The sequence below is a fragment of the Peromyscus leucopus genome, chromosome 12 (assembly GCF_004664715.2).
Source record: "Peromyscus leucopus breed LL Stock chromosome 12, UCI_PerLeu_2.1, whole genome shotgun sequence".
NCBI classification, from domain to species: Eukaryota; Metazoa; Chordata; class Mammalia; order Rodentia; family Cricetidae; genus Peromyscus; species Peromyscus leucopus.
This window is the reverse complement of record NC_051073.1, coordinates 63,556,549-63,563,082: the sequence shown is the minus strand read 5'-3', so window position 1 is coordinate 63,563,082 and position 6,534 is coordinate 63,556,549.

Here is a 6,534-nt window from a genome sequence, read left to right as displayed (position 1 = left end):
AGCATCCCAGCCTTTCCTTTGATTTAAGATGGGTTAGGATCTACATCAACTAGTTGACTAAAGGCTGCTAGGTTGATAACACAAAAGGGTTTAAGAGTGGGATAGGGCTGAGTGGTGGGCTGGCAGTTAGAGGTCACTGGAACTGTATCAGAAACTGGGTCCAGAATGGGCACTGAATTTCTTGTGGCAGAACATTCTCTTTCATCCCTTCTTTGTTAAGTGACAATATTTTAGGTTTACAGCTTTTCACACTGTGGTATCTTTGTAAATATTGTGATATTTTTACTGATCTCTTCTAGAAAAAGGACTTTTTTTGCAGGACCGTGCATTCCCATCCTTATTGCTTACTGGCTCAGACTTTTATTTGTTTTTTTGCACAGAGATAGAAAGTGGTGTGTGGTGTTTGCCCATGCTTGCCCTGAAAGGTAAATCCAAAGGAAACTGACTTTATCTTGTGAAATGGAACTTGTACTACTATCTTTCCTTTCATTAAGACAAACAACTTTTAGCAAATCATAGTTCCAATAGTATTTCTTCTGGTGTCCTGGCATCCATTTATTGTTAACATAATGAACTGTCCTAGTGCAATGTTTGGCCTGAGCTTTTTCTTCCATTTTTGAGATTGTTTTTATGTTTATCTTGATATAATTTTTTTCTAAGAGCAATTTACCTTAATGCTTTAAGTGTTGAACTCGAAATTAAAAGTTATCACAGTGAATCTTTCTGGGATAGTTCATGACCAAAGGGAAGAAGAAAAACAGGCCATGAAGTGGTATGTTAGAGTTTATATACTTTACTTCTCCACCTGCTTGCCCATGGGGACCTCATCTTGACTGGAGTTGGTTTTGAAATTTGTAGTTTCTCTTTTAGCCTTTCTGTTATTCCTACTGTTTATACCTGTGTGTTAAAGAGTGTTACATTTTCTTATTGGTCATTAGTGAACTGTTTTTTCCTCATTTTTGTGGGAAACATTTAATTTTCTCAAAATATTAAAGCTGTGCAGATGTTTAAAATAAAATTAAAAAGAGGCCGGGCATGGTGGTACATGCCTAACTAATTCCAGTACTTGGGAGGCAGAGGCAGGGGCATCTCTGTGAGTTCTAAAACATATGTAATTAATTAAAAGAATGATTAGTAAATAATTGGCTCTCATGTTTATTTTACTACACTTTAGTAGAAAAAAAAAAAAAGGTTACAAACCAGGCATGGTGATACATGCCAATCCTATCGAGGCTAAGGAGGATTTTGATATAGTTGCCAAGCTGGGCTGCATATTAAGACCCTGTTTGTGGTACTAGAGAGGAAACCCACAGGCTCACTCATGCTAAGTAAGCATTCTCTCACTGAGCTACATTCCCAGCCCAAGTGAAGCTCTATCTCAAAAGCCAAAACAAAACTTGGCTACATAAAAATTAGACGTTATGCATTATAACAAAACTCCAATAAAACTTAACAAAGTTGCTGGACATAGTGGCACACGCTTTTAATCTGAGCACTTGGGAGACAGAGGCAGTCAGATCTCTTTGAGTTTGAGGCCAGCCTGGTCTACATAGTTACAGGACAGCAAGAGCTACATACAAAAAAAAAAAAAAAAAAAAAAAATTGCATTCATTTATTGTGAAGGCTGGCAGCAGTGTGCTGCAGCATGCTTGTGGAGGTCAGAGGGCAACTTGGAAGAGTTGGTTCTTAGTATGAAGTTTCTGGAAACTTGTAGTAGGACAGGCCCATAGGGTCGAGGAAATTGGCTCAGACCAATTGCCAAGGCATGCATATAATGTACTCGATATGAGCCAACCTGGAGTCTGCCTGAGGGCCTAGCAACAGGAGCTGTCAGGATTCCTGGTCATGCTGAGTTTGCCTGAGGGCCTAGCAACAGTCACTGTTGGTTCCTGATCAGTGTCAGAGTTCCTGATTGTGCCCAGTAAATGTGGGACGACCACACAGACTGGGTGCTGGGAGGACAGTATATAAGGCCTTCCCTGTTATTGAATAAATGAGTTTGTTATTGCCTTCAGTGGACTCCCGGTGTCTGTGTTATTGACGCTGCGCCTTCTCATCCCCCTCCCCAGAGGGAGCCATTAGAATCCAAGCAACAGAGACTGGACTACTAAGCCATCTTGCTTGTCCTACAAGGCTTTTTTAATTAAGATTTTAAGCAGGAGGATTAAGAGAAGAAAGGGCACAACAAAGTTTCTCAAAGAGACATCTTTAATACTTTGGAATTCTGAATCATGCTGAAAATAGTCAAAGTAACATTAAATGTTTTTAAAATACTCCATGGTGTTTTTAAAGCTCAGTTTGTACTACTCCATGTGGCTGCTTTTTGTCATGTTTAGCATTTTAATTTCGTGTTAGAATATACATAATGGGTAATGGGTGTAAGACGTATGTCATTCTCATATATGTGTGTAGTATATTTTGATCCTGTTCCTAGACCCCTGCTACTCTCTTAACTGTGAGGAATAATCTGGCCTTGAACTTGTGATCCTCATAGTTCTGCCTTCTCAGTGTATGTGTAACAGCATAAGCCACCACAAACAGCGAGGTTTTTTTGTTTCGTTTGGTTTTGGTTTTGGTTTTTCGAGACAGGGTTTCTCTGTGTAGCTTTGGAGCCTGTCCTGGACTAGCTCTGTACACCAGGCTGGCCTCGAACTCACAGAGATCCACCTGCCTCTGCCTCCTGAGTGCTGGGATTACAGGTGTGCGCCACTACCACCCGACCTACAGCTAGTTTTAAGAGTTTCAAATTAGGAATTTTTTCAGCAAGGAAGAAATGGAGCATTGAAATTTTTTTGGATTATTTTGTTTTGATGTATTTTTTAAATCACTGGAACAAAATTTAGGCTTTCCAGATAGGATAGTGGCAGACCTACAAGCCTGTTGTGAACAAAGAACAGCCGGATCAAAAATGATGCTAGGTGGTGGTGGTGCACACCTTTAATCTCAGCACTCCAGAGGCAGAAGCAGGTGGATCTCTTGAGTTTAAGGCCAGTCTATCTACAGCTCTAGGGCAGCCAGAGCTACACCCAGAAACCATGTTTCAAACCACCCCCTCCAAATAAATAAATAATAAAGAGACTTGAAATAGAACAAGTTGAATACTTTCCTGACAGCCCCAAGGTCTTAGGTTCAATACTCAGTGACACACGCACAGTGGGTGGGGTGGGGAGTGTGGTGGGACGACTATCCCACCACTTTGAATGGGCAGGAGGGTCAGGACCCCTCAGGTACACAGGGACTTCGAAGCCAATCTGAGATTTAGAGCTGCTCTGCCCTGGGTTCTCTTTAGACCCTGTCTCAAAAATACAAACTGAACAACCTCCCCAAGGTCATATAAACAGTAACAACTGCTAGAAGAGAAGATTCTTCATGAAACTCCTGCAAGTTGCATAGGGAGTTCCTTGGATGCAGCTTTGGTGAGTGGTACCCATTCTGGAGTGGGCTTTTCAGGAATCCAACAGCTGTCTTGTCACCATGGGCCTGTAAGCAACCTCTGCTCACCCATGCAGCAGGTAGCCTCAGAAAGCTCACTGGTTAACAAAACAACCTACAACAGAGGTCTACAAGAAAAAACATTTTGATGTAGCTGGATGTAGTGGCTCATGCATTTAACTCCAGCATTCTGGAGGCAGACGCAGGTAGTTCTGAGTTCCAGGTCGTCCTTGTCTCCATAGTGCTACAAAGTGAAGACCCTGTTTCAAAGAAGCAAATAAAAGCAGGACCGGAGAGATGGCTCAGCAGCTAAGAGCAACTGGCTGCTCTTCCAGAGGACCTGGGTTCAATTTTCAGCCCCCACATGTTGGCTCACAACCATCTGTAACTCTTCTGGCCTTCTTGGGCACCAGCCACACATTTGATGCACAGAGACACATGCTGGCAAGACACACTTCTAAAAGAAGTCAAAGAAAGTGAACCCACAAGGATCATTTCAACAGTTGGTATTGAATATGGAGACTAGCTATCCAGGTGATCGTGAAGTGAAGGTGTGTTATATCTCTGAGGGGAAAAGTATCCTGGCAGTCTGGAGCCAAGGAATATCACAAAGTCACTGCACAACTGAAGGAGACCCTCCCCCCTCCCCACACACACACAGCAGAGGTTCTCTCCTGGGTCTTTGGATTAGGCACAAACCACAAACAAGCACCTGTTTTCGAAGACAGATCCTTTATTAAGTGAGGAAGAAAAATTAAAGTGGCTGCTTTCTAACTCAGAAAACAGCAGCAAATGACCTTGCAGGTGTAATTTTTAAGGTGAGAAAATCTATCACCGCATCCTAGTCCATTCTTACACAAGTGTGGGAGCCCGTTCTGGGGTTCCTCGTGGCTTTACCCAGCAGGTCCGAATAGAGGATGATCAGGACCACGGGCCTGAGTGCAGGTGTCTGAGATGGTCTGCACTTGGCTGTGCTGGGGGAGGAGGTCTTTTGCTCCACCCCTTGGCGTCTCTATAAAAACCCTGGGGCAGAGACAGTCCGGGCCCGTTGGAATAGGTTCCAGGCCCTCTCGAGGCTATCTTTTATTTTCTATCTGTTTATCTCCGCAAGATTCTCCGCTATAAATCCTTCTATCTAATATTTCCTGCTGATCGCACTCAAGAAAACTCTGGGAAGCTGTGGGGGTGGTGGGTAAATGCCCCCCACACAAGGACCCTATAGGATGTGGTATATTTTGATTGGGCATATTAGGTGAACCAAATGGGGCTTTTGATTGCTGGACCTTGGTAGTCAGCCTCAGGAGGAGGAAGTGGGCAAATACGGGACGAGACCTTGATGGCTAGCGTTAGAGGTGTAATCTAATGGTTTTTAGCAAGGCAGAGGGGATGGGAGAAGGGCAAACAAGGCCTGCTAGAGCCACATGCTCACATGGACAAGAGCTCTATTGGGAGACACAAGAGGTGGCTGCCTCTGCTGGGGCAAGCAGCGGCAGCAGGGAGCTAACTGAGCAGGAGACAGGTTTATACAGGGTTTCTGTGGGGCAGGATTTTCAAGGGTGGGAATTGGTGTGATTTCCAGTCCTGAGCTTGGGGTGAGCCCCGGGGATTGGTGGGTTTTCAGAACCTGGAAGTGAGCTCAGACTTTTTACCCTACAGGAGAACACTGAAGCAATCAAAGCCTAACTGAGGATGTTAGTTAGGACACAAAAGGCCCGAGTGTTCAGGTTGACCATGACTAGAGTTGCTGATTCAAAAGGATAAGAGGTGTGCCCCACTGCATACTCAGGCTGTTAACTGAGTCCTTACAAGTCCTCAAGCCTGTACAGTTCCTCACTCACGAGGGTGCCAAGAATTCCTCTTTGAAATTGCCTCCTTATAAAATTAAGCCCTTAGACATAATCATTACATTCCCAGTACTGCTAGCAGGATACACCCTAGAAATAACAGAGTCGGGCTCCTGGACAAGATCAGATGTCTCTCTTGAAAGGAGGGCACATGAACCAGTGGAAATGGAGCCTAGTGAAGGAACTCTCGAGAGTGAACCTGAATTATAGAGAATAAGGCTAGACTAGGAGTAACAATTAGCAAGAGGCACTGACATCAGATCACCCACACAGCTTAGAAGCAGACAGCTTGCTTCCCACCACAGGTGAGTGCTTAGCAGGCTTTGTTTTTAGAAATCTAAAAATCAATAGTTCTCAACCTGTGGGTTGAGACCCTTCTAGGGTCGAATGTCCCTTTTCACAGGGGTTGACTATTAATCCTGAAATGCGCCAGAAATAAACAGTTCTACCATTTTGGCTGAATTTAAGCAAGCTTTTGTTAAAAATACTAAATACTGACCAAGATGGAATATGGCCAGGATCATCAATTGGAAACTTTCCAGGTAAGTGGTCCCAAGACACTGTTGGTGGAGCTTAATATGGGCAAAACCCACAGGCCACCATACTTTCCCATGAGGCTTTGTTGTCAGTTTCCAAGAACTACAATTCCTAGAATCTCAGGAAGTTACCGGGTCCTTGGGCAGGTGGGGCTTAATTTTGAATCTAACATTGACTAAGACCATCCAAATATCAGATATTTATATTACAATTCATAACAGTAGCAAAATTACAGTTATGAGTAGCAACGAAAATAATTTTATGGCCGGGGTCACCACACATGAGGAACTGTATTAAGGGTCACAGCATTAGGAAGATTAGAACCACTGCTCTAAATCATTCCATATACTCCTCCTTGCACTCTTTCAAACTCATGGCCTCTTTTTTCATTAATTGTTCTTACATATATACATATATGTATATACGTACATATTCCTAAATACAACCTACGCAGTCTATATAGTGTTATTTGAATTTTTCAGGGTTGACCATTTGGTATTGGATAACCAATTGGTGTGCTCTTCCTTGGGGAGATGATTGGCTCTCAGCATTCCCCAGCTGCCTGTGGTTCTCTGTGAAGGATTGAGACCTCCTGGGCATAAACACATATTTTTAAAATTTGGTGGCATATGCATTAACTGTCCTTTGATATTGTACCTTAAATTCTGTTTTTGGTTTTGGTTTTGGTTTTCAACACAGGGTTTCTCTGTTTAGTCCTTGC